Source organism: Hemitrygon akajei, chromosome 20 (assembly GCF_048418815.1).
Source record: "Hemitrygon akajei chromosome 20, sHemAka1.3, whole genome shotgun sequence".
In the NCBI taxonomy this organism is placed as follows: Eukaryota; Metazoa; Chordata; class Chondrichthyes; order Myliobatiformes; family Dasyatidae; genus Hemitrygon; species Hemitrygon akajei.
In genome coordinates, this window is record NC_133143.1 from 9,148,680 (window position 1) to 9,171,463 (window position 22,784).

The following is a 22,784-nucleotide window of genomic DNA, read 5'->3' on the forward strand; positions in this document are numbered from 1 at the left end:
TCTGTGAGGACCAGTCAGTGGGCAGCACAGTCTGTGAGGACCAGTCAGTGGGCAGCACAGTCGGTGAGGACCAGTCAGTGGGCAGCACAGTCTGCGCGGACCAGTCAGTGGGTAGCACAGTCTGTGAGGACCAGTCAGCACAGTCTGTGAGGACCAGTCAGTGGGCAGCACAGTCTGTGAGGACCAGTCAGCACAGTCTGTGAGGACCAGTCAGTGGGCAGCACAGTCTGTGAGGACCAGTCAGCACAGTCTGTGAGGACCAGTCAGTGGGCAGCACAGTCTGTGAGGACCAGTCAGTGGGCAGCACAGTCTGTGAGGACCAGTCAGCACAGTCTGTGAGGACCAGTCAGTGGGTAGCACAGTCTGTGAGGACCAGTCAGTGGGCAGCACAGTCTGTGAGGACCAGTCAGCACAGTCTGTGAGGACCAGTCAGCACAGTCTGTGAGGACCAGTCAGTGGGCAGCACAGTCTGTGAGGACCAGTCAGCACAGTCTGTGAGGACCAGTCAGTGGGTAGCACAGTCTGTGAGGACCAGTCAGTGGTCAGCACAGTCTGTGAGGACCAGTCAGTGGGCAGCACAGTCTGTGAGGACCAGTCAGTGGGCAGCACAGTCTGTGAGGACCAGTCAGCACAGTCTGTGAGGACCAGTCAGTGGGCAGCACAGTCTGTGAGGACCAGTCAGCACAGTCTGTGAGGACCAGTCAGTGGGCAGCACAGTCTGTGAGGGCCAGTCAGTGGGCAGCACAGTCTGTGAGGACCAGTCAGTGGGCAGCACAGTCTGTGAGGACCAGTCAGCACAGTCTGTGAGGACCAGTCAGGGGGCAGCACAGTCTGTGAGGACCAGTCAGTGGGCAGCACAGTCTGTGAGGACCAGTCAGCACAGTCTGTGAGGACCAGTCAGTGGGCAGCACAGTCTGTGAGGACCAGTCAGTGGGCAGCACAGTCTGTGAGGACCAGTCAGCACAGTCTGTGAGGACCAGTCAGTGGGCAGCACAGTCTGTGAGGACCAGTCAGCACAGTCTGTGAGGACCAGTCAGTGGGCAGCACAGTCTGTGAGGACCAGTCAGTGGGCAGCACAGTCTGTGAGGACCAGTCAGCACAGTCTGTGAGGACCAGTCAGTGGGCAGCACAGTCTGTGAGGAACAGTCAGTGGGTAGCACAGTCTGTGAGGACCAGTCAGTGGGCAGCACAGTCTGTGAGGACCAGTCAGTGGGCAGCACAGTCTGTGAGGACCAGTCAGTGGGCAGCACAGTCTGTGAGGACCAGTCAGCATAGTCTGTGAGGACCAGTCAGTGGGTAGCACAGTCTGCGCGGACCAGTCAGTGGGCAGCACAGTCTGTGAGGACCAGTCAGTGGGTAGCACAGTCTGTGAGGACCAGTCAGTGGGCAGCACAGTCTGTGAGGACCAGTCAGTGGGCAGCACAGTCTGTGAGGACCAGTCAGCACAGTCTGTGAGGACCAGTCAGTGGGCAGCACAGTCTGTGAGGACCAGTCAGTGGGCAGCACAGTCTGTGAGGACCAGTCAGCACAGTCTGTGAGGACCAGTCAGTGGGCAGCACAGTCTGTGAGGACCAGTCAGTGGGCAGCACAGTCTGTGAGGACCAGTCAGTGGGCAGCACAGTCTGTGAGGGCCAGTCAGTGGGCAGCACAGTCTGTGAGGACCAGTCAGTGGGCAGCACAGTCTGTGAGGACCAGTCAGCACAGTCTGTGAGGACCAGTCAGTGGGCAGCACAGTCTGTGAGGACCAGTCAGCACAGTCTGTGAGGACCAGTCAGTGGGCAGCACAGTCTGTGAGGACCAGTCAGTGGGCAGCACAGTCTGTGAGTACCAGTCAGTGGGCAGCACAGTCTGTGAGGACCAGTCAGTGGGTAGCACAGTCTGTGAGGACCAGTCAGTGGGCAGCACAGTCTGTGAGGGCCAGTCAGTGGGCAGCACAGTCTGTGAGGACCAGTCAGTGGGTAGCACAGTCTGTGAGGACCAGTCAGTGGTCAGCACAGTCTGTGAGGACCAGTCAGTGGGTAGCACAGTCTGTGAGGACCAGTCAGTGGGCAGCACAGTCTGTGAGGACCAGTCAGTGGGCAGCACAGTCTGTGAGGACCAGTCAGTGGTCAGCACAGTCTGTGAGGACCAGTCAGTGGGCAGCACAGTCTGTGAGGACCAGTCAGTGGGCAGCACAGTCTGTGAGGGCCAGTCAGTGGGCAGCACAGTCTGTGAGGACCAGTCAGTGGGCAGCACAGTCTGTGAGGACCAGTCAGTGGGTAGCACAGTCTGTGAGGACCAGTCAGTGGGCAGCACAGTCTGTGAGGACCAGTCAGTGGGTAGCACAGTCTGTGAGGACCAGTCAGTGGGCAGCACAGACTGTGAGGACCAGTCAGTGGGCAGCACAGTCTGTGAGGACCAGTCAGCACAGTCTGTGAGGACCAGTCAGTGGGTAGCACAGTCTGTGAGGACCAGTCAGTGGGCAGCACAGTCTGTGAGGACCAGACAGTGGGCAGCACAGTCTGTGAGGACCAGTCAGTGGGCAGCACAGTCTGTGAGGGCCAGTCAGTGGGCAGCACAGTCTGTGAGGACCAGTCAGTGGGCAGCACAGTCTGTGAGGACCAGTCAGCACAGTCTGCGCGGACCAGTCAGTGGGCAGCACAGTCTGTGAGGACCAGTCAGTGGGCAGCACAGTCTGCGCGGACCAGTCAGTGGGTAGCACAGTCTGTGAGGACCAGTCAGCACAGTCTGTGAGGACCAGTCAGTGGGCAGCACAGTCTGTGAGGACCAGTCAGTGGTCAGCACAGTCTGTGAGGACCAGTCAGTGGGCAGCACAGTCTGTGAGGACCAGTCAGTGGGCAGCACAGTCTGCGCGGACCAGTCAGTGGGTAGCACAGTCTGTGAGGACCAGTCAGCAAAGTCTGTGAGGACCAGTCAGTGGGCAGCACAGTCTGTGAGGACCAGTCAGCACAGTCTGTGAGGACCAGTCAGTGGGCAGCACAGTCTGTGAGGACCAGTCAGTGGGTAGCACAGTCTGTGAGGACCAGTCAGTGGGCAGCACAGTCTGTGAGGACCAGTCAGTGGGTAGCACAGTCTGTGAGGACCAGTCAGTGGGCAGCACAGTCTGTGAGGACCTGTCAGTGGGTAGCACAGTCTGTGAGGACCAGTCAGTGGGCAGCACAGTCTGTGAGGACCAGTCAGTGGGCAGCACAGTCTATGAGGACCAGTCAGTTGGCAGCACAGTCTGTGAGGACCAGTCAGTGGGCAGCACAGTATGCGCGGACCAGTCTGTGGGTAGCACAGTCTGTGAGGACCAGTCAGTGGGCAGCACAGTCTGTGAGGACCAGTCAGTGGGCAGCACAGTATGCGCGGACCAGTCAGTGGGTAGCACAGTCTGTGAGGACCAGTCAGTGGGCAGCACAGTCTGTGAGGACCAGTCAGTGGGCAGCACAGTCTGTGAGGACCAGTCAGTGGGCAGCACAGTCTGCGCGGACCAGTCAGTGGGCAGCACAGTCTGTGAGGACCAGTCAGTGGGCAGCACAGTCTGTGAAGACCAGTCAGCACAGTCTGTGAGGACCAGTCAGTGGGTAGCACAGTCTGTGAGGACCAGTCAGTGGTCAGCACAGTCTGTGAGGACCAGTCAGCACAGTCTGTGAGGACCAGTCAGTGGGTAGCACAGTCTGTGAGGACCAGTCAGTGGGCAGCACAGTCTGTGAGGACCAGTCAGTGGGCAGCACAGTCTGTGAGGACCAGTCAGCACAGTCTGTGAGGACCAGTCAGTGGGTAGCACAGTCTGTGAGGACCAGTCAGTGGTCAGCACAGTCTGTGAGGACCAGTCAGCACAGTCTGTGAGGACCAGTCTGTGGGTAGCACAGTCTGTGAGGACCAGTCAGTGGTCAGCACAGTCTGTGAGGACCAGTCAGCACAGTCTGCGCGGACCAGTCAGTGGGCAGCACCGTCTGTGAGGACCAGTCAGTGGGCAGCACAGTCTGTGAGGACCAGTCAGTGGGCAGCACAGTCTGTGAGGACCAGTCAGTGGGCAGCACAGTCTGCGCGGACCAGTCAGTGGGCAGCACAGTCTGTGAGGACCAGTCAGTGGTCAGCACAGTCTGTGAGGACCAGTCAGTGGGCAGCACAGTCTGTGAGGACCAGTCAGTGGGCAGCACAGTCTGCGCGGACCAGTCAGTGGGTAGCACAGTCTGTGAGGACCAGTCAGCAAAGTCTGTGAGGACCAGTCAGTGGGCAGCACAGTCTGTGAGGACCAGTCAGTGGGCAGCACAGTCTGTGAGGACCAGTCAGTGGGTAGCACAGTCTGTGAGGACCAGTCAGTGGGCAGCACAGTCTGTGAGGACCAGTCAGTGGGTAGCACAGTCTGTGAGGACCAGTCAGTGGGCAGCACAGTCTGTGAGGACCTGTCAGTGGGTAGCACAGTCTGTGAGGACCAGTCAGTGGGCAGCACAGTCTGTGAGGACCAGTCAGTGGGTAGCACAGTCTGTGAGGACCAGTCAGTGGGCAGCACAGTCTGTGAGGACCAGTCAGTGGGCAGCACAGTCTGTGAGGACCAGTCAGTGGGCAGCACAGTATGCGCGGACCAGTCAGTGGGTAGCACAGTCTGTGAGGACCAGTCAGTGGGCAGCACAGTATGCGCGGACCAGTCAGTGGGCAGCACAGTCTGTGAGGACCAGTCAGTGGGCAGCACAGTCTGTGAGGACCAGTCAGTGGGCAGCACAGTCTGTGAGGACCAGTCAGCACAGTCTGTGAGGACCAGTCAGTGGGCAGCACAGTCTGTGAGGACCAGTCAGTGGGCAGCACAGTCTGTGAGGACCAGTCAGTGGGCAGCACAGTCTGTGAGGGCCAGTCAGTGGGCAGCACAGTCTGTGAGGACCAGTCAGTGGGCAGCACAGTCTGTGAGGACCAGTCAGCACAGTCTGTGAGGACCAGTCAGTGGGTAGCACAGTCTGTGAGGACCAGTCAGTGGTCAGCACAGTCTGTGAGGACCAGTCAGCACAGTCTGTGAGGACCAGTCAGTGGGTAGCACAGTCTGTGAGGACCAGTCAGTGGTCAGCACAGTCTGTGAGGACCAGTCAGTGGGTAGCACAGTCTGTGAGGACCAGTCAGTGGGTAGCACAGTCTGTGAGGACCAGTCAGTGGGCAGCACAGTCTGTGAGGACCAGTCAGTGGGTAGCACAGTCTGTGAGGACCAGTCAGTGGGTAGCAAAGTCTGTGAGGACCAGTCAGTGGGCAGCACAGTCTGTGAGGACCAGTCAGTGGGCTGCACCGTCTGTGAGGACCAGTCAGTGGGTAGCACAGTCTGTGAGGACCAGTCAGTTGGTAGCACAGTCTGTGTGGACCAGTCAGTGGGCAGCACAGTCTGCGCGGACCAGTCAGTGGGTAGCACAGTCTGTGAGGACCAGTCAGTGGGCAGCACAGTCTGTGAGGACCAGTCAGTGGGCAGCACAGTCTGTGAGGACCAGTCAGTGGGTAGCACAGTCTGCGCGGACCAGTCAGTGGGCAGCACAGTCTGTGAGGACCAGTCAGTGGGCAGCACAGTCTGTGAGGACCAGTCAGTGGGTAGCACAGTCTGCGCGGACCAGTCAGTGGGCAGCACAGTCTGTGAGGACCAGTCAGTGGGCAGCACAGTCTGTGAGGACCAGTCAGTGGGTAGCACAGTCTGCGCGGACCAGTCAGTGGGTAGCACAGTCTGTGAGGACTAGTCAGTGGGCAGCACAGTCTGTGAGGACCAGTCAGTGGGTAGCACAGTCTGTGAGGACCAGTCAGTGGGCAGCACAGTCTGTGAGGACAAGTCAGTGGGTAGCACAGTCTGTGAGGACCAGTCAGTGGGCAGCACAGTCTGTAAGGGCCAGTCAGTGGGCAGCACAGTCTGTGAGGACCAGTCAGTGGGTAGCACAGTCTGTGAGGACCAGTCAGTGGGCAGCACAGTCTGTGAGGACCAGTCAGTGGGTAGCACAGTCTGTGAGGACCAGTCAGTGGGTAGCACAGTCTGTGAGGACCAGTCAGTGGGCAGCACAGTCTGTGAGGACCAGTCAGTGGGTAGCACAGTCTGTGAGGACCAGTCAGTGGGCAGCACAGTCTGTGAGGACCAGTCAGTGGGCAGCACAGTCTGTGAGGACCAGTCAGCACAGTCTGTGAGGACCAGTCAGCAAAGTCTGTGAGGACCAGTCAGTGGGCAGCACAGTCTGTGAGGACCAGTCAGTGGGTAGCACAGTCTGTGAGGACCAGTCAGTGGGCAGCACAGTCTGTGAGGACCAGTCAGTGGGTAGCACAGTCTGTGAGGACCAGTCAGTGGGCAGCACAGTCTGTGAGGACCTGTCAGTGGGTAGCACAGTCTGTGAGGACCAGTCAGTGGGCAGCACAGTCTGTGAGGACCAGTCAGTGGGTAGCACAGTCTGTGAGGACCAGTCAGTGGGCAGCACAGTCTGTGAGGACCAGTCAGTGGGCAGCACAGTCTGTGAGGACCAGTCAGTGGGCAGCACAGTATGCGCGGACCAGTCAGTAGGTAGCACAGTCTGTGAGGACCAGTCAGTGGGCAGCACAGTATGCGCGGACCAGTCAGTGGGCAGCACAGTCTGTGAGGACCAGTCAGTGGGCAGCACAGTCTGTGAGGACCAGTCAGCACAGTCTGTGAGGACCAGTCAGTGGGTAGCACAGTCTGTGAGGACCAGTCAGTGGGCAGCACAGTCTGTGAGGACCAGTCAGTGGGCAGCACAGTCTGTGAGGACCAGTCAGTGGGCAGCACAGTCTGTGAGGGCCAGTCAGTGGGCAGCACATTCTGTGAGGACCAGTCAGTGGGCAGCACAGTCTGTGAGGACCAGTCAGCACAGTCTGTGAGGACCAGTCAGTGGGTAGCACAGTCTGTGAGGACCAGTCAGTGGGCAGCACAGTCTGTGAGGACCAGTCAGTGGGCAGCACAGTCTGTGAGGACCAGTCAGTGGGCAGCACAGTCTGTGAGGGCCAGTCAGTGGGCAGCACATTCTGTGAGGACCAGTCAGTGGGCAGCACAGTCTGTGAGGACCAGTCAGCACAGTCTGTGAGGACCAGTCAGTGGGTAGCACAGTCTGTGAGGACCAGTCAGTGGGTACCACAGTCTGTGAGGACCATTCAGTGGGCAGCACAGTCTGTGAGGACCAGTCAGTGGGTAGCACAGTCTGTGAGGACCAGTCAGTGGGTAGCAAAGTCTGTGAGGACCAGTCAGTGGGCAGCACAGTCTGTGAGGACCAGTCAGTGGGCAGCACAGTCTGTGAGGACCAGTCAGTGGGTAGCACAGTCTGTGAGGACCAGTCAGTTGGTAGCACAGTCTGTGTGGACCAGTCAGTGGGCAGCACAGTCTGCGCGGACCAGTCAGTGGGTAGCACAGTCTGTGAGGACCAGTCAGTGGGCAGCACAGTCTGTGAGGACCAGTCAGTGGGCAGCACAGTCTGTGAGGACCAGTCAGTGGGTAGCACAGTCTGCGCGGACCAGTCAGTGGGCAGCACAGTCTGTGAGGACCAGTCAGTGGGCAGCACAGTCTGTGAGGACCAGTCAGTGGGCAGCACAGTCTGTGAGGACCAGTCAGTGGGTAGCACAGTCTGCGCGGACCAGTCAGTGGGTAGCACAGTCTGTGAGGACTAGTCAGTGGGCAGCACAGTCTGTGAGGACCAGTCAGTGGGTAGCACAGTCTGTGAGGACCAGTCAGTGGGCAGCACAGTCTGTGAGGACCAGTCAGTGGGTAGCACAGTCTGTGAGGACCAGTCAGTGGGCAGCACAGTCTGTAAGGGCCAGTCAGTGGGCAGCACAGTCTGTGAGGACCAGTCAGTGGGTAGCACAGTCTGTGAGGACCAGTCAGTGGGCAGCACAGTCTGTGAGGACCAGTCAGTGGGTAGCACAGTCTGTGAGGACCAGTCAGTGGGTAGCACAGTCTGTGAGGACCAGTCAGTGGGCAGCACAGTCTGTGAGGACCAGTCAGTGGGTAGCACAGTCTGTGAGGACCAGTCAGTGGGCAGCACAGTCTGTGAGGACCAGTCAGTGGGCAGCACAGTCTGTGAGGACCAGTCAGCACAGTCTGTGAGGGCCAGTCAGTGGGTAGCACAGTCTGCGCGGACCAGTCAGTGGGCAGCACAGTCTGTGAGGACCAGTCAGTGGGCAGCACAGTCTGTGAGGACCAGTCAGCACAGTCTGTGAGGGCCAGTCAGTGGGCAGCACAGTCTGTGAGGACCAGTCAGTGGGTAGCACAGTCTGTGAGGACCAGTCAGTGGGTAGCACAGTCTGTGAGGACCAGTCAGTGGGCAGCACAGTCTGTGAGGACCAGTCAGCACAGTCTGTGAGGACCAGTCAGTGGGCAGCACAGTCTGTGAGGACCAGTCAGCACAGTCTGTGAGGACCAGTCAGTGGGCAGCACAGTCTGTGAGGACCAGTCAGTGGGCAGCACAGTCTGTGAGGACCAGTCAGCACAGTCTGTGCGGACCAGTCAGTGGGTAGCACAGTCTGTGAGGACCAGTCAGCACAGTCTGTGAGGACCAGTCAGTGGGTAGCACAGTCTGTGAGGACCAGTCAGTGGGCAGCACAGTCTGTGAGGACTTGTCAGTGGGCAGCACAGTCTGTGAGGACCAGTCAGTGGGCAGCACAGTCTGTGAGGACCAGTCAGCACAGTCTGTGAGGACCAGTCAGTGGGCAGCACAGTCTGTGAGGGACAGTCAGTGGGTAGCACAGTCTGTGAGGACCAGTCAGTGGGTAGCACAGTCTGTGAGGACCAGTCAGCACAGTCTGTGAGGACCAGTCAGTGGGCAGCACAGTCTGTGAGGACCAGTCAGCACAGTCTGTGAGGACCAGTCAGTGGGCAGCACAGTCTGTGAGGACCAGTCAGTGGGTAGCACAGTCTGTGAGGACCAGTCAGTGGGCAGCACAGTCTGTGAGGACCAGTCAGAACAGTCTGTGAGGACCAGTCAGTGGGCAGCACAGTCTGTGAGGGACAGTCAGTGGGTAGCACAGTCTGTGAGGACCAGTCAGTGGGCAGCACAGTCTGTGAGGACCAGTCAGTGGGTAGCACAGTCTGTGAGGACCAGTCAGTGGGCAGCACAGTCTGTGAGGACCAGTCAGCACAGTCTGTGAGGACCAGTCAGTGGGCAGCACAGTCTGTGAGGACCAGTCAGTGGGTAGCACAGTCTGTGAGGACCAGTCAGTGGGCAGCACAGTCTGTGAGGACCAGTCAGTGGGCAGCACAGTCGGTGAGGACCAGTCAGTGGGCAGCACAGTCTGCGCGGACCAGTCAGTGGGTAGCACAGTCTGTGAGGACCAGTCAGCACAGTCTGTGAGGACCAGTCAGTGGGCAGCACAGTCTGTGAGGACCAGTCAGTGGGCAGCACAGTCTGTGAGGACCAGTCAGCACAGTCTGTGAGGACCAGTCAGTGGGCAGCACAGTCTGTGAGGACCAGTCAGCACAGTCTGTGAGGACCAGTCAGTGGGCAGCACAGTCTGTGAGGACCAGTCAGCACAGTCTGTGAGGACCAGTCAGTGGGCAGCACAGTCTGTGAGGACCAGTCAGTGGGCAGCACAGTCTGTGAGGACCAGTCAGCACAGTCTGTGAGGACCAGTCAGTGGGTAGCACAGTCTGTGAGGACCAGTCAGTGGGCAGCACAGTCTGTGAGGACCAGTCAGCACAGTCTGTGAGGACCAGTCAGCACAGTCTGTGAGGACCAGTCAGTGGGCAGCACAGTCTGTGAGGACCAGTCAGTGGGCAGCACAGTCTGTGAGGACCAGTCAGTGGGCAGCACAGTCTGTGAGGACCAGTCAGCACAGTCTGTGAGGACCAGTCAGCACAGTCTGTGAGGACCAGTCAGTGGGCAGCACAGTCTGTGAGGACCAGTCAGCACAGTCTGTGAGGACCAGTCAGTGGGTAGCACAGTCTGTGAGGACCAGTCAGTGGTCAGCACAGTCTGTGAGGACCAGTCAGTGGGCAGCACAGTCTGTGAGGACCAGTCAGTGGGCAGCACAGTCTGTGAGCACCAGTCAGCACAGTCTGTGAGGACCAGTCAGTGGGCAGCACAGTCTGTGAGGACCAGTCAGCACAGTCTGTGAGGACCAGTCAGTGGGCAGCACAGTCTGTGAGGGCCAGTCAGTGGGCAGCACAGTCTGTGAGGACCAGTCAGTGGGCAGCACAGTCTGTGAGGACCAGTCAGCACAGTCTGTGAGGACCAGTCAGGGGGCAGCACAGTCTGTGAGGACCAGTCAGTGGGCAGCACAGTCTGTGAGGACCAGTCAGCACAGTCTGTGAGGACCAGTCAGTGGGCAGCACAGTCTGTGAGGACCAGTCAGTGGGCAGCACAGTCTGTGAGGACCAGTCAGCACAGTCTGTGAGGACCAGTCAGTGGGCAGCACAGTCTGTGAGGACCAGTCAGCACAGTCTGTGAGGACCAGTCAGTGGGCAGCACAGTCTGTGAGGACCAGTCAGTGGGCAGCACAGTCTGTGAGGACCAGTCAGCACAGTCTGTGAGGACCAGTCAGTGGGCAGCACAGTCTGTGAGGACCAGTCAGTGGGTAGCACAGTCTGTGAGGACCAGTCAGTGGGCAGCACAGTCTGTGAGGACCAGTCAGTGGGCAGCACAGTCTGTGAGGACCAGTCAGCATAGTCTGTGAGGACCAGTCAGTGGGTAGCACAGTCTGCGCGGACCAGTCAGTGGGCAGCACAGTCTGTGAGGACCAGTCAGTGGGTAGCACAGTCTGTGAGGAACAGTCAGTGGGCAGCACAGTCTGTGAGGACCAGTCAGTGGGCAGCACAGTCTGTGAGGACCAGTCAGCACAGTCTGTGAGGACCAGTCAGTGGGCAGCACAGTCTGTGAGGACCAGTCAGTGGGCAGCACAGTCTGTGAGGACCAGTCAGCACAGTCTGTGAGGACCAGTCAGTGGGCAGCACAGTCTGTGAGGACCAGTCAGTGGGCAGCACAGTCTGTGAGGACCAGTCAGTGGGCAGCACAGTCTGTGAGGGCCAGTCAGTGGGCAGCACAGTCTGTGAGGACCAGTCAGTGGGCAGCACAGTCTGTGAGGACCAGTCAGTGGGCAGCACAGTCTGTGAGGACCAGTCAGTGGGCAGCACAGTCTGTGAGGACCAGTCAGTGGGCAGCACAGTCTGTGAGGACCAGTCAGCACAGTCTGTGAGGACCAGTCAGTGGGCAGCAAAGTCTGTGAGGACCAGTCAGTGGGCAGCACAGTCTGTGAGGACCAGTCAGCACAGTCTGTGAGGACCAGTCAGTGGGCAGCACAGTCTGTGAGGACCAGTCAGCACAGTCTGTGAGGACCAGTCAGTGGGCAGCACAGTCTGTGAGGACCAGTCAGTGGGCAGCACAGTCTGTGAGTACCAGTCAGTGGGCAGCACAGTCTGTGAGGACCAGTCAGTGGGTAGCACAGTCTGTGAGGACCAGTCAGTGGGCAGCACAGTCTGTGAGGACCAGTCAGTGGGCAGCACAGTCTGTGAGGACCAGTCAGTGGGCAGCACAGTCTGTGAGGGCCAGTCAGTGGGCAGCACAGTCTGAGCGGACCAGTCGGTGGGCAGCACAGTCTGCGAGGACCAGTCAGTGGGCAGCACAGTCTGTGAGGACCAGTCAGTGGGCAGCACAGTCTGTGAGGACCAGTCAGTGGGCAGCACAGTCTGCGTGCGCGGACCAGTCAGTGGGCAGCACAGTCTGTGAGGACCAGTCAGTGGGTAGCACAGTCTGTGAGGACCAGTCAGTGGGTAGCACAGTCTGTGAGGACCAGTCAGTGGGCAGCACAGTCTGTGAGGGCCAGTCAGTGGGTAGCACAGTCTGTGAGGACCAGTCAGTGGTCAGCACAGTCTGTGAGGACCAGTCAGTGGGTAGCACAGTCTGTGAGGACCAGTCAGTGGTCAGCACAGTCTGTGAGGACCAGTCAGTGGGCAGCACAGTCTGTGAGGACCAGTCAGTGGGCAGCACAGACTGTGAGGACCAGTCAGTGGTCAGCACAGTCTGTGAGGACCAGTCAGTGGGCAGCACAGTCTGTGAGGGCCAGTCAGTGGGCAGCACAGTCTGTGAGGACCAGTCAGTGGGCAGCACAGTCTGTGAGGACCAGTCAGTGGGTAGCACAGTCTGTGAGGACCAGTCAGTGGGCAGCACAGTCTGTGAGGACCAGTCAGTGGGTAGCACAGTCTGTGAGGACCAGTCAGTGGGCAGCACAGACTGTGAGGACCAGTCAGTGGGCAGCACAGTCTGTGAGGACCAGTCAGCACAGTCTGTGAGGACCAGTCAGTGGGTAGCACAGTCTGTGAGGACCAGTCAGTGGGCAGCACAGTCTGTGAGGACCAGACAGTGGGCAGCACAGTCTGTGAGGACCAGTCAGTGGGCAGCACAGTCTGTGAGGGCCAGTCAGTGGGCAGCACAGTCTGTGAGGACCAGTCAGTGGGCAGCACAGTCTGTGAGGACCAGTCAGCACAGTCTGCGCGGACCAGTCAGTGGGCAGCACAGTCTGTGAGGACCAGTCAGTGGGCAGCACAGTCTGCGCGGACCAGTCAGTGGGTAGCACAGTCTGTGAGGACCAGTCAGCACAGTCTGTGAGGACCAGTCAGTGGGCAGCACAGTCTGTGAGGACCAGTCAGTGGTCAGCACAGTCTGTGAGGACCAGTCAGTGGGCAGCACAGTCTGTGAGGACCAGTCAGTGGGCAGCACAGTCTGCGCGGACCAGTCAGTGGGTAGCACAGTCTGTGAGGACCAGTCAGCAAAGTCTGTGAGGACCAGTCAGTGGGCAGCACAGTCTGTGAGGACCAGTCAGCACAGTCTGTGAGGACCAGTCAGTGGGCAGCACAGTCTGTGAGGACCAGTCAGTGGGTAGCACAGTCTGTGAGGACCAGTCAGTGGGCAGCACAGTCTGTGAGGACCAGTCAGTGGGTAGCACAGTCTGTGAGGACCAGTCAGTGGGCAGCACAGTCTGTGAGGACCTGTCAGTGGGTAGCACAGTCTGTGAGGACCAGTCAGTGGGCAGCACAGTCTGTGAGGACCAGTCAGTGGGCAGCACAGTCTATGAGGACCAGTCAGTGGGCAGCACAGTCTGTGAGGACCAGTCAGTGGGCAGCACAGTATGCGCGGACCAGTCTGTGGGTAGCACAGTCTGTGAGGACCAGTCAGTGGGCAGCACAGTCTGTGAGGACCAGTCAGTGGGCAGCACAGTATGCGCGGACCAGTCAGTGGGTAGCACAGTCTGTGAGGACCAGTCAGTGGGCAGCACAGTCTGTGAGGACCAGTCAGTGGGCAGCACAGTCTGTGAGGACCAGTCAGTGGGCAGCACAGTCTGCGCGGACCAGTCAGTGGGCAGCACAGTCTGTGAGGACCAGTCAGTGGGCAGCACAGTCTGTGAAGACCAGTCAGCACAGTCTGTGAGGACCAGTCAGTGGGTAGCACAGTCTGTGAGGACCAGTCAGTGGTCAGCACAGTCTGTGAGGACCAGTCAGCACAGTCTGTGAGGACCAGTCAGTGGGTAGCACAGTCTGTGAGGACCAGTCAGTGGGCAGCACAGTCTGTGAGGACCAGTCAGTGGGCAGCACAGTCTGTGAGGACCAGTCAGCACAGTCTGTGAGGACCAGTCAGTGGGTAGCACAGTCTGTGAGGACCAGTCAGTGGTCAGCACAGTCTGTGAGGACCAGTCAGCACAGTCTGTGAGGACCAGTCAGTGGGTAGCACAGTCTGTGAGGACCAGTCAGTGGGCAGCACAGTCTGCGCGGACCAGTCAGTGGGCAGCACAGTCTGTGAGGACCAGTCAGTGGTCAGCACAGTCTGTGAGGACCAGTCAGTGGGCAGCACAGTCTGTGAGGACCAGTCAGTGGGCAGCACAGTCTGCGCGGACCAGTCAGTGGGTAGCACAGTCTGTGAGGACCAGTCAGCAAAGTCTGTGAGGACCAGTCAGTGGGCAGCACAGTCTGTGAGGACCAGTCAGTGGGTAGCACAGTCTGTGAGGACCAGTCAGTGGGCAGCACAGTCTGTGAGGACCAGTCAGTGGGTAGCACAGTCTGTGAGGACCAGTCAGTGGGCAGCACAGTCTGTGAGGACCTGTCAGTGGGTAGCACAGTCTGTGAGGACCAGTCAGTGGGCAGCACAGTCTGTGAGGACCAGTCAGTGGGTAGCACAGTCTGTGAGGACCAGTCAGTGGGCAGCACAGTCTGTGAGGACCAGTCAGTGGGCAGCACAGTCTGTGAGGACCAGTCAGTGGGCAGCACAGTATGCGCGGACCAGTCAGTGGGTAGCACAGTCTGTGAGGACCAGTCAGTGGGCAGCACAGTATGCGCGGACCAGTCAGTGGGCAGCACAGTCTGTGAGGACCAGTCAGTGGGCAGCACAGTCTGTGAGGACCAGTCAGCACAGTCTGTGAGGACCAGTCAGTGGGCAGCACAGTCTGTGAGGACCAGTCAGTGGGCAGCACAGTCTGTGAGGACCAGTCAGTGGGCAGCACAGTCTGTGAGGGCCAGTCAGTGGGCAGCACAGTCTGTGAGGACCAGTCAGTGGGCAGCACAGTCTGTGAGGACCAGTCAGCACAGTCTGTGAGGACCAGTCAGTGGGTAGCACAGTCTGTGAGGACCAGTCAGTGGTCAGCACAGTCTGTGAGGACCAGTCAGCACAGTCTGTGAGGACCAGTCAGTGGGTAGCACAGTCTGTGAGGACCAGTCAGTGGTCAGCACAGTCTGTGAGGACCAGTCAGTGGGTAGCACAGTCTGTGAGGACCAGTCAGTGGGTAGCACAGTCTGTGAGGACCAGTCAGTGGGCAGCACAGTCTGTGAGGACCAGTCAGTGGGTAGCACAGTCTGTGAGGACCAGTCAGTGGGTAGCAAAGTCTGTGAGGACCAGTCAGTGGGCAGCACAGTCTGTGAGGACCAGTCAGTGGGCTGCACAGTCTGTGAGGACCAGACAGTGGGTAGCACAGTCTGTGAGGACCAGTCAGTTGGTAGCACAGTCTGTGTGGACCAGTCAGTGGGCAGCACAGTCTGCGCGGACCAGTCAGTGGGTAGCACAGTCTGTGAGGACCAGTCAGTGGGCAGCACAGTCTGTGAGGACCAGTCAGTGGGCAGCACAGTCTGTGAGGACCAGTCAGTGGGTAGCACAGTCTGCGCGGACCAGTCAGTGGGCAGCACAGTCTGTGAGGACCAGTCAGTGGGCAGCACAGTCTGTGAGGACCAGTCAGTGGGTAGCACAGTCTGTGAGGACCAGTCAGTGGGCAGCACAGTCTGCGCGGACCAGTCAGTGGGCAGCACAGTCTGTGAGGACCAGTCAGTGGGTAGTACAGTCTGTGAGGACCAGTCAGTGGGCAGCACAGTCTGTGAGGACCAGTCAGTGTGTAGCACAGTCTGTGAGGACCAGTCAGTGGGTAGCACAGTCTGTGAGGACCAGTCAGTGGGCAGCACAGTCTGTGAGGACCAGTCAGTGGGTAGCACAGTCTGTGAGGACCAGTCAGTGGGCAGCACAGTCTGTGAGGACCAGTCAGTGGGCAGCAGTCTGTGAGGACCAGTCAGCACAGTCTGTGAGGGCCAGTCAGTGGGTAGCACAGTCTGCGCGGACCAGTCAGTGGGCAGCACAGTCTGTGAGGACCAGTCAGTGGGCAGCACAGTCTGTGAGGACCAGTCAGCACAGTCTGTGAGGGCCAGTCAGTGGGCAGCACAGTCTGTGAGGACCAGTCAGTGGGTAGCACAGTCTGTGAGGACCAGTCAGTGGGTAGCACAGTCTGTGAGGACCAGTCAGTGGGCAGCACAGTCTGTGAGGACCAGTCAGCACAGTCTGTGAGGACCAGTCAGTGGGCAGCACAGTCTGTGAGGACCAGTCAGCACAGTCTGTGAGGACCAGTCAGTGGGCAGCACAGTCTGTGAGGACCAGTCAGTGGGCAGCACAGTCTGTGAGGACCAGTCAGCACAGTCTGTGAGGACCAGTCAGTGGGTAGCACAGTCTGTGAGGACCAGTCAGCACAGTCTGTGAGGACCAGTCAGTGGGTAGCATAGTCTGTGAGGACCAGTCAGTGGGCAGCACAGTCTGTGAGGACTTGTCAGTGGGCAGCACAGTCTGTGAGGACCAGTCAGTGGGCAGCACAGTCTGTGAGGACCAGTCAGCACAGTCTGTGAGGACCAGTCAGTGGGCAGCACAGTCTGTGAGGACCAGTCAGTGGGTAGCACAGTCTGTGAGGACCAGTCAGTGGGCAGCACAGTCTGCGCGGACCAGTCAGTGGGCAGCACAGTCTGTGAGGACCAGTCAGTGGGTAGCACAGTCTGTGAGGACCAGTCAGTGGGCAGCACAGTCTGTGAGGACCAGTCAGTGGGTAGCACAGTCTGTGAGGACCAGTCAGTGGGCAGCACAGTCTGTGAGGACCAGTCAGTGGGTAGCACAGTCTGTGAGGACCAGTCAGTGGGCAGCACAGTCTGTGAGGACCAGTCAGTGGGCAGCACAGTCTGTGAGGACCAGTCAGTGGGTAGCACAGTCTGTGAGGACCAGTCAGTGGGTAGCACAGTCTGTGAGGACCAGTCAGTGGGCAGCACAGTCTGTGAGGACCAGTCAGTGGGTAGCACAGTCTGTGAGGACCAGTCAGTGGGTAGCAAAGTCTGTGAGGACCAGTCAGTGGGCAGCACAGTCTGTGAGGACCAGTCAGTGGGCTGCACAGTCTGTGAGGACCAGACAGTGGGTAGCACAGTCTGTGAGGACCAGTCAGTTGGTAGCACAGTCTGTGTGGACCAGTCAGTGGGCAGCACAGTCTGCGCGGACCAGTCAGTGGGTAGCACAGTCTGTGAGGACCAGTCAGTGGGCAGCACAGTCTGTGAGGACCAGTCAGTGGGCAGCACAGTCTGTGAGGACCAGTCAGTGGGTAGCACAGTCTGCGCGGACCAGTCAGTGGGCAGCACAGTCTGTGAGGACCAGTCAGTGGGCAGCACAGTCTGTGAGGACCAGTCAGTGGGTAGCACAGTCTGTGAGGACCAGTCAGTGGGCAGCACAGTCTGCGCGGACCAGTCAGTGGGCAGCACAGTCTGTGAGGACCAGTCAGTGGGTAGTACAGTCTGTGAGGACCAGTCAGTGGGCAGCACAGTCTGTGAGGACCAGTCAGTGTGTAGCACAGTCTGTGAGGACCAGTCAGTGGGTAGCACAGTCTGTGAGGACCAGTCAGTGGGCAGCACAGTCTGTGAGGACCAGTCAGTGGGTAGCACAGTCTGTGAGGACCAGTCAGTGGGTAGCACAGTCTGTGAGGACCAGTCAGTGGGCAGCAGTCTGTGAGGACCAGTCAGCACAGTCTGTGAGGGCCAGTCAGTGGGTAGCACAGTCTGCGCGGACCAGTCAGTGGGCAGCACAGTCTGTGAGGACCAGTCAGTGGGCAGCACAGTCTGTGAGGACCAGTCAGCACAGTCTGTGAGGGCCAGTCAGTGGGCAGCACAGTCTGTGAGGACCAGTCAGTGGGTAGCACAGTCTGTGAGGACCAGTCAGTGGGTAGCACAGTCTGTGAGGACCAGTCAGTGGGTAGCACAGTCTGTGAGGACCAGTCAGTGGGTAGCACAGTCTGTGAGGACCAGTCAGCACAGTCTGTGAGGACCAGTCAGTGGGCAGCACAGTCTGTGAGGACCAGTCAGTGGGCAGCACAGTCTGTGAGGACCAGTCAGCACAGTCTGTGAGGACCAGTCAGTGGGCAGCACAGTCTGTGAGGACCAGTCAGCACAGTCTGTGAGGACCAGTCAGTGGGCAGCACAGTCTGTGAGGACCAGTCAGTGGGCAGCACAGTCTGTGAGGACCAGTCAGCACAGTCTGTGAGGACCAGTCAGTGGGTAGCACAGTCTGTGAGGACCAGTCAGCACAGTCTGTGAGGACCAGTCAGTGGGTAGCATAGTCTGTGAGGACCAGTCAGTGGGCAGCACAGTCTGTGAGGACTTGTCAGTGGGCAGCACAGTCTGTGAGGACCAGTCAGTGGGCAGCACAGTCTGTGAGGACCAGTCAGCACAGTCTGTGAGGACCAGTCAGTGGGCAGCACAGTCTGTGAGGACCAGTCAGTGGGTAGCACAGTCTGTGAGGACCAGTCAGTGGGCAGCACAGTCTGCGCGGACCAGTCAGTGGGCAGCACAGTCTGTGAGGACCAGTCAGTGGGTAGCACAGTCTGTGAGGACCAGTCAGTGGGCAGCACAGTCTGTGAGGACCAGTCAGTGGGTAGCACAGTCTGTGAGGACCAGTCAGTGGGCAGCACAGTCTGTGAGGACCAGTCAGTGGGTAGCACAGTCTGTGAGGACCAGTCAGTGGGCAGCACAGTCTGTGAGGACCAGTCAGTGGGTAGCACAGTCTGTGAGGACCAGTCAGTGGGCAGCACAGTCTGCGCGGACCAGTCAGTGGGCAGCACAGTCTGTGAGGACCAGTCAGTGGGTAGCACAGTCTGTGAGGACCAGTCAGTGGGCAGCACCGTCTGTGAGGGCCAGTCAGTGGGCAGCACAGTCTGTGAGGACCAGTCAGTGGGCAGCACAGTCTGTGAGGACCAGTCAGTGGGCAGCACAGTATGCGCGGACCAGTCAGTGGGTAGCACAGTCTGTGAGGACCAGTCAGTGGGCAGCACAGTATGCGCGGACCAGTCAGTGGGCAGCACAGTCTGTGAGGACCAGTCAGTGGGCAGCACAGTCTGTGAGGACCAGTCAGCACAGTCTGTGAGGACCAGTCAGTGGGCAGCACAGTCTGTGAGGACCAGTCAGTGGGCAGCACAGTCTGTGAGGACCAGTCAGTGGGCAGCACAGTCTGTGAGGGCCAGTCAGTGGGCAGCACAGTCTGTGAGGACCAGTCAGTGGGCAGCACAGTCTGTGAGGACCAGTCAGCACAGTCTGTGAGGACCAGTCAGTGGGTAGCACAGTCTGTGAGGACCAGTCAGTGGTCAGCACAGTCTGTGAGGACCAGTCAGCACAGTCTGTGAGGACCAGTCAGTGGGTAGCACAGTCTGTGAGGACCAGTCAGTGGTCAGCACAGTCTGTGAGGACCAGTCAGTGGGTAGCACAGTCTGTGAGGACCAGTCAGTGGGTAGCACAGTCTGTGAGGACCAGTCAGTGGGCAGCACAGTCTGTGAGGACCAGTCAGTGGGTAGCACAGTCTGTGAGGACCAGTCAGTGGGTAGCAAAGTCTGTGAGGACCAGTCAGTGGGCAGCACAGTCTGTGAGGACCAGTCAGTGGGCTGCACAGTCTGTGAGGACCAGTCAGTGGGTAGCACAGTCTGTGAGGACCAGTCAGTTGGTAGCACAGTCTGTGTGGACCAGTCAGTGGGCAGCACAGTCTGCGCGGACCAGTCAGTGGGTAGCACAGTCTGTGAGGACCAGTCAGTGGGCAGCACAGTCTGTGAGGACCAGTCAGTGGGCAGCACAGTCTGTGAGGACCAGTCAGTGGGTAGCACAGTCTGCGCGGACCAGTCAGTGGGCAGCACAGTCTGTGAGGACCAGTCAGTGGGCAGCACAGTCTGTGAGGACCAGTCAGTGGGTAGCACAGTCTGTGAGGACCAGTCAGTGGGCAGCACAGTCTGCGCGGACCAGTCAGTGGGCAGCACAGTCTGTGAGGACCAGTCAGTGGGTAGCACAGTCTGTGAGGACCAGTCAGTGGGCAGCACAGTCTGTGAGGACCAGTCAGTGGGTAGCACAGTCTGTGAGGACCAGTCAGTGGGTAGCACAGTCTGTGAGGACCAGTCAGTGGGCAGCACAGTCTGTGAGGACCAGTCAGTGGGTAGCACAGTCTGTGAGGACCAGTCAGTGGGCAGCACAGTCTGTGAGGACCAGTCAGTGGGCAGCACAGTCTGTGAGGACCAGTCAGCACAGTCTGTGAGGGCCAGTCAGTGGGTAGCACAGTCTGCGCGGACCAGTCAGTGGGCAGCACAGTCTGTGAGGACCAGTCAGTGGGCAGCACAGTCTGTGAGGACCAGTCAGCACAGTCTGTGAGGGCCAGTCAGTGGGCAGCACAGTCTGTGAGGACCAGTCAGTGGGTAGCACAGTCTGTGAGGACCAGTCAGTGGGTAGCACAGTCTGTGAGGACCAGTCAGTGGGCAGCACAGTCTGTGAGGACCAGTCAGCACAGTCTGTGAGGACCAGTCAGTGGGCAGCACAGTCTGTGAGGACCAGTCAGCACAGTCTGTGAGGACCAGTCAGTGGGCAGCACAGTCTGTGAGGACCAGTCAGTGGGCAGCACAGTCTGTGAGGACCAGTCAGCACAGTCTGTGAGGACCAGTCAGTGGGTAGCACAGTCTGTGAGGACCAGTCAGCACAGTCTGTGAGGACCAGTCAGTGGGTAGCATAGTCTGTGAGGACCAGTCAGTGGGCAGCACAGTCTGTGAGGACTTGTCAGTGGGCAGCACAGTCTGTGAGGACCAGTCAGTGGGCAGCACAGTCTGTGAGGACCAGTCAGCACAGTCTGTGAGGACCAGTCAGTGGGCAGCACAGTCTGTGAGGACCAGTCAGTGGGTAGCACAGTCTGTGAGGACCAGTCAGTGGGCAGCACAGTCTGCGCGGACCAGTCAGTGGGCAGCACAGTCTGTGAGGACCAGTCAGTGGGTAGCACAGTCTGTGAGGACCAGTCAGTGGGCAGCACAGTCTGTGAGGACCAGTCAGTGGGTAGCACAGTCTGTGAGGACCAGTCAGTGGGCAGCACAGTCTGTGAGGACCAGTCAGTGGGTAGCACAGTCTGTGAGGACCAGTCAGTGGGCAGCACAGTCTGTGAGGACCAGTCAGTGGGTAGCACAGTCTGTGAGGACCAGTCAGTGGGCAGCACAGTCTGCGCGGACCAGTCAGTGGGCAGCACAGTCTGTGAGGACCAGTCAGTGGGTAGCACAGTCTGTGAGGACCAGTCAGTGGGCAGCACCGTCTGTGAGGGCCAGTCAGTGGGCAGCACAGTCTGTGAGGACCAGTCAGTGGGCAGCACAGTCTGTGAGGACCAGTCAGTGGGCAGCACAGTCTGTGAGGACCAGTCAGGCTGAAGGACCTGTTTCCATGTTTAGTATAAATGAGTACTTGATGGGCAGTGTGGAGATAGAGAACCAAGGGCCTGTTTCCATGATTAGTATAAATGAGTACTTGATGGGCAGTGTGGATGTGGAGAACCAAGGGCCTGTTTCCATGTTTAGTATAAATGAGTACTTGATGGGCAGTGTGGATGTGGAGAACCAAGGGACTGTTTCCATGTTTAGTATAAATGAGTACTTGATGGGCAGTGTGGATGTGGAGAACCAAGGGCCTGTTTCCATGTTTAGTATAAATTAGTACTTGATGGGCAGTGTGGACGTAGAGAACCAAGGGCCTGTTTCCATGTTTAGTATAAATGAGTACTTGATGGGCAGTGTGGAGGTAGAGAACCAAGGGCCTGTTTCCATGTTTAGTATAAATGAGTACTTGATGGGCAGTGTGGAGATAGAGAACCAAGGAGCTGTTTCCATGTTTAGTATAAATGAGTACTTGATGGGCAGTGTGGACGTAGAGAACCAAGGAGCTGTTTCCATGTTTAGTATAAATGAGTACTTGATGGGCAGTGTGGATGTAGAGAACCAAGGGCCTGCTTCCATGTTTAGTATAAATGAGTACTTGATGGGCAGTGTGGACGTAGAGAACCAAGGAGCTGTTTCCATGTTTAGTATAAATGAGTACCTGATGGGCAGTGTGGATGTAGAGAACCAAGGGCCTGTTTCCATGTTTAGTATAAATGAGTACTTGATGGGCAGTGTGGACGTAGAGAACCAAGGGCCTATTTCCATGTTTAGTATAAATGAGTATTTGATGGGTAGTGTGGACGTAGAGAACCAAGGAGCTGTTTCCATGTTTAGTATAAATGAGTACTTGATGGGCAGTGTGGACGTAGAGAACCAAGGGCCTGTTTCCATGTTTAGTATATATGAGTACTTGATGGGCAGTGTGGACGTAGAGAACCATGGGCCTGTTTCCATGTTTAGTATAAATGAGTACTTGATGGGCAGTGTGGAGGTAGAGAACCAAGGGCCTGTTTCCATGTTTAGTATAAATGAATACTTGATGGGCAGTGTGGAGATAGAGAACCAAGGGCCTGCTTCCATGTTTAGTATAAATGAGTACTTGATGGGCAGTGTGGACGTAGAGAACCAAGGAGCTGTTTCCATGTTTAGTATAAATGAGTACTTGATGGGCAGTGTGGACGTAGAGAACCAAGGGCCTGTTTCCGTGTTTAGTATAAATGAGTACTTGATGGGCAGTGTGGACGTAGAGAACCAAGGGCCTGTTTCCATGTTTAGTATAAATGAGTACTTGATGGGCAGTGTGGAGGTAGAGAACCAAGGGCCTGTTTCCATGTTTAGTATAAATGAGTACTTGATGGGCAGTGTGGACGTAGAGAACCAAGGAGCTGTTTCCATGTTTAGTATAAATGAGTACTTGATGGGCAGTGTGGACGTAGAGAACCAAGGGCCTGTTTCCATGTTTAGTATAAATGAGTACTTGATGGGCAGTGTGGACGTAGAGAACCAAGGGCCTGTTTCCATGTTTAGTATAAATGAGTACTTGGTGGGCAGTGTGGACGTAGAGAAACAAGGGCCTGTTTCCATGTTTAGTATAAATGAGTACTTGATGGGCAGTGTGGAGGTAGAGAACCAAGGAGCTGTTTCCATGTTTAGTATAAATGAGTACTTGATGGGCAGTGTGGAGGTAGAGAACCAAGGAGCTGTTTCCATGTTTAGTATAAATGAGTACTTGATGGGCAGTGTGGATGTAGAGAACCAAGGGCCTGTTTCCATGTTTAGTATAAATGAGTACTTGATGGGCAGTGTGGACGTAGAGAACCAAGGGCCTGTTTCCATGTTTAGTATAAATGAGTACTTGATGGGTA